The sequence below is a fragment of the Lissotriton helveticus genome, chromosome 7 (assembly GCF_964261635.1).
Source record: "Lissotriton helveticus chromosome 7, aLisHel1.1, whole genome shotgun sequence".
Taxonomy (NCBI): Eukaryota; Metazoa; Chordata; class Amphibia; order Caudata; family Salamandridae; genus Lissotriton; species Lissotriton helveticus.
Window position 1 is genome coordinate 1,164,060,705 of NC_136068.1, and position 14,660 is coordinate 1,164,075,364.

Here is a 14,660-nt window from a genome sequence, read left to right on the forward strand (position 1 = left end):
AATATCGAATTCGTTCTTATGGGCGATATTAACATTCACCCGTGCAGTTTGTTGTGTGGTTTAAATGACTCCCAGGGGCAGTGTGGTTTAGAGGGCATGCATTTTGAGCACACTAAATGTGGAGAGGCACTGGAGGAGTTATTGGCTAACGCCAATCTAACAGAACCACCTAGCGGTATGGGAGGACCGAGACTTATCACCTACAAAGGTTCGTTACCTGGATCCATTATTGACTATATATTTGTGTCTCCCGGGATATTACACAGAGTTGCATCATATAGAACCCTGACCTCCACATTTAGTTATCATAATCCCGTTTCACTGGAAGTACACTGGGGTGATTCCATCGGACCCAGGCCTGATTCAGTTAAAACTAGGCCAGGAACCTTAAGAGCAGTGGACCAAGGCAGACGGCTTAAGTGGGTAAACGTGGTCCCTGAAGATTTTTATGATGAACTGTTCCCCAAAATTAATGGCTTTGTGGCAACCTGTCAAAACCCTACAGCGGCAAAGCATGAAATAATGGGGGCCTACGAAGACATCTGCTTACAAATATCAAAACAGTTAACAGTTAGACTGGGCAAGGGTGCAAAAAATCACTGTCGCTGGTTCGACTCTAATTGCTCAAAAACTCATAGAGCCCTTTTGACTGCCTTAAACCATAAACCTAGAAATAGGGAGGTTATCGCTACCCTAAGGAGAGATTATAAGCGGGCCATTAGAGAGCGTAAAGAGGTAATCAAGCAAGCCGCATGGGACAAGTTGCTCTCCGTGGACGTCTTGCGGGACAGTCGCCAATTTTGGTCAGTGATAAATGAGCCGTTGTTCTCTGGTCAGGACAATACGCTCACGGATTGCGTCATCCCAGACGACAAGTGGCTCACCCATTTTAAATCTGTGTATGGGGATTAAGCATCTGCCCCATCCACTTCCCAACTGATAACTTCAGAGTATGACCCGCTATCTTTTACTCAGGAGGAGGTGGAGAAAGCCATCCTAGAAACCTCCAAAAATAAAGCCCCAGGGCCAGATGGAGTGCCAGCAGATTTCTATCGCCATTCCCCTAAGCTGTGGGCAGGAGTGCTAGCAAAAGTCTTTACAGCTGCCAATAGCAAAGTAATCCCAACTTCTTGGGCCACCTCAATAATAGTACCTATCTTTAAAAAAGGTCAAAGGGAGGATCCTGGGTGTTATAGACACATATCCCTTCTAGACTCTGCCATTAAAATTCTGGGCAGAGTCCTTTTGGTGAAATTAAGGGATAGTATGGTAAGCTGTGGGGGCCTATCCAATATCCAGTATGGGTTCAGGGAGAAGAGAGGTATGGTCGAGCAGTGCTCAAATTTGCATCTTCTGATTGCAAAATACACTGTAGCCAAGAAGGGGTCGCTATTTCTGGCCTTCATGGAACTCTCCTCGGCCTTCGACCTAGTGAACAGAACTAAACTCTGGGCAATCCTCCTTGAGATTGGTATTGAGGGGCCTTTGGTAAACTTTATGGCATCACTCCACCAGGAGCTGTTCGCAAAGGTTAGAGTCACCAAGGAGGGCAGGTGTACGACCCCATTCAAATCTATGCGAGGGGTGCGCCAGGGTTGCATCCTGGCCCCCCTCCTTTTTACCATCTATATTAATGGCCTAAGTAATCACCTGGAGGCAGTACAGGGGGACGTCCCGCGTATAGGAGAGGCAAAAATACCTGCCCTCCTATACGCAGATGATGCAGTACTCATAGCCCGCACTGGTATTGGGTCAATCAATCATAGGCATTTATACCGCGCACTACTCACCCGGAGGGTCTCAAGGCGCTTGGGGGGGGGGGGGGTCTGCTACTGCTCGAACAACCAGGTCTTGAGCTTCTTCCTGAAGGAGAGGTGGTCTTGGGTCAGGCGTAGGTCGGGAGGGAGGGAGTTCCCAGTCTTGGCGGCCAGGTGGGAGAAGGACCTTCCTCCTGTTGTCGCTCTGCGGATGCGGGGGACGGCGGCGAGGGCATGATTGGTCGAGCGGAGATGGCGTTTGGGAGCATAGAAGTTGAGGCGGCTGTTGAGGTAGGTCGGGCCTTGGTTGTGTAGGGCTTTGTGTGCGTGGGTGAGGAGCCGGAAGGTGATTCTTTTGTTGATCGGGAGCCAGTGCAGGTCTCTCAGGTGTCTGGAGATGTGGCTTCGTCTGGGGACGTCGAGGATGAGTCTCGCCGAGGCGTTCTGGATCCGCTGGAGTCTCTTCTGGAGCTTGGCGGTGGTTCCGGCGTAGAGGGCGTTGCCGTAGTCCAGTCGGCTGGTGACTAGGGCCTGGGTGACCGTCTTCCTGGTCTCGGTGGGGATCCACCAGAAGATCTTACGTAGCATGCGCAGGATGTTGAAACAGGACGAGGAGGTGGCGTTGACTTGTCTGGTCATGGAGAGGGAGGAGTCCAGGATGAAGCCCAGGTTGCGTGCGTGGTCTGTCGGTTTGGGTGCGTTGCCCAGGGCGGGGGGCCACCAGGAGTCGTCCCAGGCGGAGGGTGAGGAGCCCAGGATGAGGACTTCCGTCTTGTCTGTGTTCAGTTTCAGGCGGCTGGTCGTCATCCACTCGGCCACGTCTTTCATCCCTTCGTGTAGGTTGGCTCTGGCGGTGGCGGGGTCGTTGGTCAGGGAGAGGATCAGCTGGGTGTCATCGGCGTAGGAGATGATGTTCAGGTTGTGTTGGCGTGCGATGGCTGCAAGGGGGCTCATGTAGACGTTGAAGAGGGTGGGGCTGAGCGAGGAGCCTTGGGGAACGCCGCAGATGACTTCCGTGGCTTCTGATCTGAATGGGGGCAGGCGGACTCTCTGTGTCCTTCCGGCGAGGAAGGAGGTGATCCATTCCAGTGCTTTCTCCTCGATTCCGACGTTGCTGAGGCGCTGCACTAGGGTGCGGTGGCAGACAGTGTCGAATGCCGCGGAGAGGTCCAGGAGGATGAGGGCCGCTGTTTCTCCGTTGTCCAGCAGGGTTCGGATGTCGTCGGTGGCAGCGATGAGGGCGGTCTCGGTGCTGTGGTTGGCCCGGAAGCCTGATTGAGATGGGTCGAGGGATCCAGTCGTCTCGAGGAAGGCTGCCAGTTGCTTGTTGACGGTCTTCTCGATGACTTTGGCTGGAAACGGGAGGAGCGAGATGGGGCGGTAGTTCTTGAGTTCGGTGGGGTCCGCCGTTGGTTTCTTTAGTAGAGCGCTGAGTTCGGCGTGCTTCCAGCTCTCAGGGAAGGTGGCGGTGTCGAAGGAGGTGTTGATGATGTCCCGCAGGTGGGGTGCGATGACAGCGTCGGCCTTGTTGAAGACGTGGTGAGGGCAGGGGTCGGTTGGAGATCCGGAGTGGATGGAGTTCATCGTGCGGATGGTGTTTTCGATGTTTATCGGTGTCCAGGCGTTGAGGGTGGTGGTGGGGGGCGTTGGTGTGGTCGCGGGGAGCGTTGTTTGTGTGCTGAAGCTGTTGTGTATGTCAGCGATCTTGTTGTGGAAGTAGGAGGCGAGGGAGTTGCAGAGGTCTTGCGACGGGGTGATGTCGTTGATTCCGGCGTTGGGGTTGGAGAGCTCTCTCACGATGTTGAAGAGTTCCTTGCTGTTGTGTGCGTTGTTGTCCAGCCGGTCCTTGAATGCTGTTTTCTTGGTGGCGTGGATCAATTGATGGTGCTTTCGGGTGGCGAGCTTGAGGGTGGTCATGTTGTCCGGTGTTGGGTCTCTTCTCCAGGCTTTTTCGAGGGCACGGCAGTTCTTCTTGGAGCTCTTGAGTTCGTCGGTGAACCACGGGGCCTTCTTGCTTCCGGGTCTGTTGGGCGGGGTCCTCAGAGGGGCGAGTTCGTCCGCGCAGGTGCAGATCCATTTCGTGAGGTTGTCGGCGGCTTGGCTGGGGTTCGCTGAGCTGGCGGGAGGGTGCTGGCTCAGGGATGCGGCGAGTTGGTCGGCTGTGATCTTGTTCCAGCTTCTTCGTGCAGCCTGTTGCTGGTGGTGGTGGACCGTGGTTCTTCTGAAGGTGAAGTGGATGCAGCTGTGGTCCGTCCGGTGGAGTCCAGTGGCGTGGCTGAAGGTGATGTCTTTGCTGGACGAGAAGACGGCGTCGAGTGTGTGTCCGGCGAGGTGGGTGGGGGTGGTCACCAGCTGCTTGAGTCCGAGGGTGGCGAGGTTGTCAAGCAGGGTGGTGGTGTTGCGGTCGTTGTTGTTCTTCAGGTGGAAGTTGATGTCCCCGAGAAGGATGTAGTCGGCGGAGGTGAGGGCGTGCGGACTGATGAAGTCGGCGATGTCTTTGCTGAATTGAGTGCGTGGTCCCGGGGGTCGGTAGATCAGGGTGCCCCTGAGGGTGGTCTTGGGGTCGGTGTGGATCTGGAAGTGCAGGTGTTCGGCGGTTGTCAGGGTGTCGTCGGTGTTGGTCGAGATGCGATACCTCCTCCAGTCTGTTTGTCGCGGTCTCTCCGGATGATCTTGTAGCCCTCTGGGATGGCGATGGCGATGTCGGGCGCTGATGATTCGTTCATCCAGGTTTCCGTGAGGAAGGCGACGTCAGGAGCTGTGGTGTCGAGGAGGTTCCAGAGTTGGACGGCGTGTCTGTGGACGGAGCGGGTGTTGAGCAGGATGCACTTGAGGTGGTTGCTGCTGGTGTTCGGCTTAGTGGGCGCTGGTGCAGTGCAGGTCCGGATGCTGGTGAACTTGCAGGACTGGCAGGTGAAGGGTCCGTGGGTGCGTCTCGGGGTGGCTCGGTAGCATCCAGGGGTTCGGCCGGTGTTGAGTGCGTTGAGGGTGGCGGCGTCGTACGTCTGGCGGGTGGGCTGGGGTCTGCGGGGGCCAGGGGTCCTGGCGCTGGGCGCGGTCCAGGCGCGGACGGGCGCAGACGGGCTTACCTTTGGCGCACCTTCGGCGCTCATTCGGTGCTCCCGCTGCGCGCGTCCGCTGCGCGGTCGCTGAGGGGGCGTCATAAGAGGGGAGCCGGGAGGGAGGGTCTGCGGGGAGGCGGGGAGCGCGGGAACCAATCGGCGGGTGGGGGGGCGGGGTCTCGTGGCAAACCGGCGGGAAAAGCCTGGGGGCTCGGCGGCGGCCCTGCGGTGGCTGGGGCGGCGCTGGGGCGGCTCAGCGGCGGCCCTGCGGCGGCTGGGGCGACGTGCAGTGCGAGGCTCAGGCAGCAGCTAAGGAGGAGCAGGCGGGGGTGTGGGGGCGACCAGGCCAAGGACGCAGTGGTCGCTCCTGGGCAGCGCTGTGGGTCCCCTTAAGAGGGGAGCCGGGAGGGAGGGTCTGCGGGGAGGCGGGAAGCGCGGGAACCAATCGGCGGGCGGGGGGGCGGGGTCTCGTGGCAAACCGGCGGGAAAAGCCTGGGGGCTCGGCGGCGGCCCTGCGGTGGCTGGGGCGGCGCTGGGGCAGCTCAGCGGCGGCCCTGCGGCGGCTGGGGCGACGTGCAGTGCGAGGCTCAGGCAGCAGCTAAGGAGGAGCAGGCGGGGGGTGTGGGGGCGACCAGGCCAAGGGCGCAGTGGTCGCTCCTGGGCAGCGCTGTGGGTCCCCTTAAGAGGGGAGCCGGGAGGGAGGGTCTGCGGGGAGGCGGGGAGCGCGGGAACCAATCGGCGGGCGGGGGGGCGGGGTCTCGTGGCAAACCGGCGGGAAAAGCCTGGGGGCTCGGCGGCGGCCCTGCGGTGGCTGGGGCGGCGCTGGGGCGACTCAGCGGCGGCCCTGCGGCGGCTGGGGCGACGTGCAGTGCGAGGCTCAGGCAGCAGCTAAGGAGGAGCAGGCGGGGGGTGTGGGGGCGACCAGGCCAAGGGCGCAGTGGTCGCTCCTGGGCAGCGCTGTGGGTCCCCTTAAGAGGGGAGCCGGGAGGGAGGGTCTGCGGGGAGGCGGGGAGCGCGGGAACCAATCGGCAGGCGGGGGGGGCGGGGTCTCGTGGCAAACCGGCGGGAAAAGCCTGGGGGCTCGGCGGCGGCCCTGCGGTGGCTGGGGCGGCGCTGGGGCGGCTCAGCGGCGGCCCTGCGGCGGCTGGGGCGACGTGCAGTGCGAGGCTCAGGCAGCAGCTAAGGAGGAGCAGGCGGGGGGTGTGGGGGCGACCAGGCCAAGTGGATGTTGGGTTGCAACATCTGCTGGATGCGTTCGGGTCTTTTATGGACCAACTTGATTTAAAGGTAAATGTCATCAAATCCCACACCATGGTGGTTGGTCCTCATTGAAAAAAGGCAAAATCTAAAATTTTTAGATGTAAGCGCGATGTGGTGTCAAGAGTGGCCGTTTTTCCTTACCTAGGAGTGCTCTTTGACGAGAGAGGCTCATGGGGGCCACAGGTTCGAGCCAGGGGTTTAGCGGTGGCGAGATCAACTGCAGCACTGATGGGGTTTGCCAAAAGGTTGGGGGCCAGGCCGATGGAGGCCATTAACAAAATCTACAACACCAAATGCTTGGCAATCGCTGTTTATGGTTCCGCCTTATGGGGTTATGTAAACCATGAAATAATCCAGAAGGTGAAAAACAGGTTTTTACGATCCCTGCTCTCTGTTCCTCAGTCCACTCCGACTTTTTCGACCCATATGGAGGTGGGCTTGGACTTTGTTTCAGACATGTTGAGGCTGGCCCCGATAACATTCTGGCTCAAGACATGGCTTAACAGCAAATTATCTCTTAACCACGCAATCTTGGCCGACGTTATGTCCCTAGATCACTCAAAAAAGGTGCCCTGGATGGAATTCATCAGAAGATCTTTAGCCGAGCTGGGTCGCCTGGAACTTTTCCATTTTCCCTCCTGCATTAAGAGAGAAGACATTAGAGTGATTAAAAAGCAATTTTTGGAGGGGGCGAGAGCGGTACGTGAGGAAGGGTAATTGAGGAAGCCGACAGTTAGATCACATTACTTGCTACTGCATTCTCCTTCAATGGAGCCATATCTTGGTATCGTCACCAAACCATTCCACAGGTTCCTATTGACCAAGTTTCGTTTTAATTTGATTCATTTTCATTTAGGTAATTATCCTAAATGGGTTAAACCAGAGGCAGCTCCGCTTTGCAAATGCGATGATGTGGCTATACAAAATTTTGCTGTTGAAAGGGCTAAATTTTTGTTACCAATCTTGAGAATAGAGGAATTCACCCAAGTGAAGCCTGCCGTAATGTACTTGCAGTTCTTAGGCAGCACTTTTGTTATATTTAGTGTAGCAAACTTCTTGGTAGCTGCATTTAGAACTAAATCACGCAAAACATGAATATTTTGGCAACTTTGTGGTCGCCTCTGTGGTTTTTCCCTTTATTGTAATGAAATTTTTATAATTAAATTTTGTAGAACTTCTAAAAATTTGCCCCAAAAACATAAACTGTCTCATGATGTGTTATACTGTATTTTTAAAAAAAGTATGTATGTAAATATTTTATGCCTTTTATGATTTTAACAAATCGAATAAAGTGTATTTGACTGACTGACTAGTAAAGTAACCTTTCTTGACTCCAGTGCCTCCATGTTTGTTCCTAGGTCCAGCAGGGAGGAACATCCTTTAGTGTTGTGTGGCCTGTTGAACCTTCCTTTTTGGAAGACTTCATAAGAGTAGAGTGTCTAGAGCAACTTTCAGAGTAGGCTCAGGAGCTGTTCAGAAAATCTTAGGCCCCGAAATAAGGAAAGGCTTGGGTTTGTTGGGACATGAAAAAAGATTTGGACCCTGTGGAAGCTATTGCAACAAACTATTTTTCATCTGTTTTCTTTTACAAAGGGTTACGTTACAGGACAATAAATGTATGTAGGTCTGCAGTAGGTCATAATTTAATAGACAGAAAGTCGATAGGGAGATATTCTGTACTTTTCAGGCTATGAAATGTATTAAGATGCGTAGGCCCCCTAGACCAAAATAGAACTCTTTATAGGATTTCATATGTGAAGGCAAGAAACATACTCCCCAGGTGGGTAGTAAACGAGACACAACTGAGGATGAGAGTGCCTCTAACATCTCTTGTTACCTGTGCCACTATAGCTATCGCACTGATATCTGCAAAGCAGCAAAATCACTGAAAAGGGAGGATGACCTAACACAGTTCTCACTTGTATTTGGGAATTTGATTATATTTTCAGATTGAATCACACAGAGAAATCTGTCCTTCAGTCAATTGAGAAAGAGCCCATCCTTTTTTGCTAGCAATAAGTATTCTCATTTTAGTTCCCCTCAGCAAGGCTATTTGCTTACCATTGGTTGGCGTCATTGACACGCTCATTTGATTGCTTCTTATTGGTCAGCTGCCATTAACATCCTTCCTATTCATGGGTTTGTCCTTCGTTTGGAGTATGGGTACTCAAAAAAAAATTCTCGGGAGCCAAAAAGTACCATTTGAGTTGTGCCCGAGGGCTGCATCAATGCAGTGGCACCCCCTCTGCCTCCACCCCCCCCCCCAACTCACCCCCCTGTTTGCTTGTTTTTTTTTTTTTTAAATAAAAGGCACATTAGCCCTGTTTTAAAAAAGCACATCAGTGTGACACCAAAAAAGTGCATTTCACACAACTTTTATTTACTAATCCATCTGGGAAAGGTAAAGAAAAAGAAAAACATTTCTCACCTCATTTTGTAGGTGCAAGTATTCATGTTAGTGTTTGCCTCAAAAATGGCGCGACATGCTAATAGACCCAATTCAGGCAAGAGACTCCTGATTTCTAAAGCAAAAATAGCATTCTTTTGGATGTTGCCTGAAATTGCCTCTGTTTCAATAGTAGTCAATGGGGTAAATACATTCTCCCAATATCTTTTTTTCAAATCTCTCACTTTCCCCTTCTAAAATGTTAGCATGCAGGTCATGGTACCATTTTTACATTATTTTTGGCTATGCTGCATATACGCCATGGCTAAAAATAATTCCCAGCACCAATATATCTCAATAATTAGACAGATTGGCTTTGTAAATGCTTAGTCAGTTAGGGTGTCGGATTCACATTTTATATACAGCTACATGTAGGTGAAAGATCCCATTTTAGCTACAGATTGTTTTGTTCCTTTTAGCTTCCTGACTGACCTTCTCCCCACACTCAGTATCCCTGCCCTGTCATACTCAGAATCACAGTTCTCTTACTCTCTTCTGCACTTTTTAGGTAGGAGCAGGGCTGCCTTGCAGACAGTACACGCTAGACTGGCTGTAGATGCAAAACTCATTAGCAAAATAGAACAACACATACCCTTACAACATCGTTTTTTGTTTCTGAGCTTTGTTTCTACAGCCATTTCAGCTTGTTTTGTAGCAGGTGGGTTCTGCTCTTGAAACAAGCGTCACTAACTAACGAAAGCAAACCCAGAATTACAAAACGATGTTGCTTGGCTAACACCAGCAACAAAGAATACGGCACCGGGGCCTTTGATTAACAGGGTCACCTGACAGGTGATACCTGTGTTGGATGGGTGTCGGGTGTGGTAAGTACAGCCCCCAGGGAGGGGATGTTGCATGACGTGCCCAGCAGGACACTACATTCCTCCAAAATCCAAAATAAAAAACAACAAGTCCAACTTATGGAAAGAAAAAAAAATTTAATGGGATACCCTGTAGTCCATCACTCTTTAGAGTCCATCAGCAGGGCAGCATGTGGAAGCATGCACTGGTGAAGATGGCTGCAACAGGACATCTCGGTTTGCATTCGTACTTTAACCTGTGTGAGACAGAACATGAACACTGGTTCAAACACATTCAAAACCTTCTGGCTGCATGCCATCTAGAATCATGTCCATTGTGTGAAGTTGGTTCACTGTGCTCATGCTCCAGATGATTTGTGGTTGGTGTCAACAGTTCAAAAACAGGGCGCATCAGGAAGATTGTGAGAGTCCATCAAGAAGATTGGTGGTGTTGCTTGACTCCTTGAAGACAGTCTTGGCAGGCTGCAATCTATTGCAGTCTCCACTGCAAGGCCTTGCTACATCCAAGAAACATCTGTGGGCAGTGTCAAGTCAATCTTTCGCACTTGAGATGGTCTCTTTAGATGGTTTGCCTCAGGACTGCTTGTGGTATGAGCTGAGACCCCCTGGGTGCAGTGTTTGGGCTGCTGCAAGACCACCAAGAAGCCACTGTCTAGTCTTGCTTATGGAACTGCATGGGTACATGGGTACTGGTCAAGACGTGCTCTCTCCACCAGGATCTGAATGCAGGCAGAGTGAACAGGTAGTCGCTGGTTGACTGATACTTCAGAGTGTCACTGGTGCTTATGGTCCTTCTGGTTATATGTTGGTATGACAACGATGCAAGACTCCACTCTGCTGGTTTGATGGTCAATCAGTGGTAGTGATGACGCACTAAACAGGAGCTGACAAGATGGGGTTTCCAGTCGTGTGGCGAACTTGTCCAACAGGTAGTGAAGGATTGCCATGATGGATGCAGGCATTCTTTTGAGGGTCATCAACAACTTGGAGTGATAGTGGTCAGGTGCTTACATCCTTTCTTTGTAGAGGCATCTGTATCCTTCAGCCCTGATGCTCTGAGTTGCTGAGCCGCCAGTTAATGTGTCTGGATGGTTATACTAGATAGTGTGGGGCAGAGACTCGGTTTGCAGCTTTCCCCAGTTCTCCCGCTGTGCTGTCACCACGCTGTCCTTGTTTCACCTCAGTGGCTTGTTGCTTGTGGGAATTTATGCACTCTATTAGCAGCTAGAGTCTCCTTGAGCATGCCTTTTCTGGCCTGGCCTCTCTTGATCTTCCCTCCTGGTCATCAGCTTTCCCAGTGTGGACCGGCAGGCCACACTACCACATCCTCCTCCTCTTTCTCCTTTGTGCTTCGACATGTGCAGTGGAGTCTTCATGTTGCTAGAGTCTCTTCTTCTGGGTGCAGTGGAATGCACTGTCTTCGAGACTATGTGGGTGACACTTTTAGACACTTGAGCCTCTTCTCCTTCTGGATGCAGTGGCATGAACCTTCTGCAGGGTCTGCCAACAGGGCCTCTCAGTGATAGACTTTCTCTGTAGTCTAGCCACTGGCCTTGGGTATTTGGCTTCAGCTTGGTCATGATCAGGGCAGTCCAATTCTCCTCATCTCTGTTGGTGCTGTGTGGCATCCCTCCACAAATTGCATATTCCCTCTTCAGGGACCTTCTTGGAGCTCCCACTTCAGTGGTATACTTGTGTAGCTGCCCATCTGCCTCAAGGATATTCCTGCTGCCTGACACTCTTCTTTTCTGGGTAGGTGTGGCGTAGCATCACATGTTGGTTGCACATTTCTTCCTCAGGACCCTTTTTGGAGTTCCTACACTGAGGTGATCCCTCCTCCGGGGTCTTCTTCCGTGGGCAGTAGGGCACTGTGTCTTTTTAGAAGGTGGCATTTGGTGGGTTGCACCTTGTGATCGGGGTGCCTTGCTTCCACATCTCTCTCATTGTGAGGTAGTGTCAGAGTACTCGCCTCCCTTTTTCTCTCTGACTCCTTCGATCTTCGCTAGGGCAAACAAGCTCTTGTCCACTTTCACTCTGGATTGCAAAAAACACAGTTGATGGACAGAATGTAGAACAATGTCATACATTCACCCCAGTACAAGGATCTGGGCCTAAATCCATCGTTTTTTTGCACTCCACACCACCCTGGGTTAGACACTGGCTATATGCAAATCAGCTCTGACCCTGTGCCTCATGGGAACAGTCCAGTCCGAACTACCAAGCCATGTCTTTCCCAGACCGGAATCCAGCATCCAACGACCGGTTTCTGGCTATCAGCCTTCATTCAGCCTGGATAGCTTGACTCCAGTGGTGTGGAGAGCCTGGGACTCACGTCTGAGCATACCCAGCCCACTCGGGGTGAAAATTGCAAAAAACACAGTTGATGGACAGAATGTAGAACAATGTCATACATTCACCCCAGTACAAGGATCTGGGCCTAAATCCATCGTTTTTTTGCACTCCACACCAGTCTGGGTTAGACACTGGCTATATGCAAATCAGCTCTGACCCTGTGCCTCATGGGAACAGTCCGGTCCGAACTACCAAGCCATGTCTTTCCCAGACCGGATTCAAGCATCCAAGGACCGGTTTCTGGCTATCAGCCTTCATTCAGCCTGGATAGCTTGACTCCAGTGGTGTGGAGAGCCTGGGACTCACGTAGGAGCATACCCAGCCCACTCGGGGTGAAAATTGCAAAAAACACAGTTGATGGACAGAATGTAGAACAATATCATACATTCACCCCAGTACAAGGATCTGGGCCTAAATCCATCGTTTTTTTGCACTCCACACCACCCTGGGTTAGACACTGGCTATATGCAAATCAGCTCTGACCCTGTGCCTCATGGGAACAGTCCAGTCCGAACTACCAAGCCATGTCTTTCCCAGACCGGAATCAAGCATCCAAGGACCGGTTTCTGGCTATCAGCCTTCATTCAGCCTGGATAGCTTGACTCCAGTGGTGTGGAGAGCCTGGGACTCACGTCTGAGCATACCCAGCCCACTCGGGGTGAAAATTGCAAAAAACATAGTTGATGGACAGAATGTAGAACAATGTCATACATTCACCCCAGTACAAGGATCTGGGCCTCAATCCATCGTTTTTTTGCACTCCACACCACCCTGGGTTAGACACTGGCTATATGCAAATCAGCTCTGACCCTGTGCCTCATGGGAACAGTCCAGTCGGAACTACCAAGCCATGTCTTTCCCAGACCAGAATCAAGCATCCAAGGACGGTTTCTGGCTATCAGCCTTCATTCAGCCTGGATAGCTTGACTCCAGTGGTGTGGAGAGCCTGGGACTCACGTCTGAGCATACCCAGCCCACTCGGGGTGAAATTTGCAAAAAACACAGTTGATGGACAGAATGTAGAACAATGTCATACATTCACCACAGTACAAGGATCTGGGCCTAAATCCATCGTTTTTTTGCACTCCACACCACCCTGGGTTAGACACTGGCTATATGCAAATCAGCTCTGACCCTGTGCCTCATGGGAACAGTCCAGTCCGAACTACCAAGCCATGTCTTTCCCAGACCGGAATCAAGCATCCAAGGACCGGTTTCTGGCTATCAGCCTTCATTCAGCCTAGATAGCTTGACTCCAGTGGTGTGGAGAGCCTGGGACTCACGTCTGAGCATACCCAGCTCACTCGGGGTGAAAATTGCAAAAAACACAGTTGATGGACAGAATGTAGAACAATGTCATACATTCACCCCAGTACAAGGATCTGGGCCTAAATCCATTGTTTTTTGCACTCCACACCACCCTGGGTTAGACACTGGCTATATGCAAATCAGCTCTGACCCTGTGCCTCATGGGAACTGAATGAAGGCTGATAGCCAGAAACCGTCCTTGGATGCTTGATTCCGGTCTGGGAAAGACATGGCTTGGTAGTTCCGACTGGACTGTTCCCATGAGGCACAGGGTCAGAGCTGATTTGCATATAGCCAGTGTCTAACCCAGGGTGGTGTGGAGTGCAACAAAACGATGGATTGAGGCCCAGATCCTTGTACTGGGGTGAATGTATGACATTGTTCTACATTCTGTCCATCAACTATGTTTTTTGCAATTTTCACCCCGAGTGGGCTGGGTATGCTCAGACGTGAGTCCCAGGCTCTCCACACCACTGGAGTCAAGCTATCCAGGCTGAATGAAGGCTGATAGCCAGAAACCGGTCCTTGGATGCTTGATTCCGGTCTGGGAAAGACATGGCTTGGTAGTTCGGACTGGACTGTTCCCATGAGGCACAGGGTCAGAGCTGATTTGCATATAGCCAGTGTCTAACCCAGGGTGGTGTGGAGTGCAAAAAAACGATGGATTTAGGCCCAGATCCTTGTACTGGGGTGAATGTATGACATTGTTCTACATTCTGTCCATCAACTGTGTTTTTTGCCACTTTCACTCTGGAGCCCGCTCTCAGGTGGTGCCACAATGCAGCAGTGGTCTCTCTTTCTGGCTGATCAGACAGTTATTGGGTGTCTCTGAGACCGACCGCTGCTGTTAGCTCTTGGCTGGGGCATGAAACTGTAACAGGAGGTTTCTCTGGCCGACTGCTGCAGTCTCTCCTTAGCTGGGTGGCTTTGCATGCTTTGCCACTCTGACTTACATGTACTATTTCTCTCTTTATTTTTAGGTACTGGAGTACTGCTCTGGGTACCAGGGGTTAACACCTTGACACCTTAGCAACATGGGAGTGTGGTGGTCCAGAGCAGATTCCCTCAACAAAGTCTCTAAATAATTTTTCTTCTGCACCCATATGTTGCGAGTGAGGGCTGCTTTTGTGCCTCTTACTGTTATCTGCACAGGAGTCATCCTCCTGCCCCACTTCTCTGTTTGTATGTGTGCGGAGAAGAGTGTCTCTCTCTCACTGCCTGAAGGGATGGGTCAGTCATCCTTCCCAGGGCTCTCTTTGTAGTGGATCTGGTTTGCAACTGTCCTTAGGTAATTGAAGGGTCAGGAGGGACCTATGCTGCACCAATACTGCTCTGTGTTCCCAGCTTTGTGGCCTTTGGAAGTCAGTGGAGCTTTGAAGCCAGCAAATGGCCCTTCAGTACACCACATCAGTGTCCCTGCTGTGTATGTAGGTGTTCCTCTGTGCACCAGAATGGTCATATTCACTGCCCTGCCATGGACCTTTGGCACCCTATAGTGGCTGGCAGCATTTAAGGCAAGACATCTTGTGCAATGCTGCTGTGGTCAGCGTATCTATGGTCCATATTTTACTGTTTCCTTTATTTATATGGTGTCCCACCCAGCTGGAGCCCTGAAGTCTTTGGTGTGGACTTTCATGCATTGGGGGGCACTCAC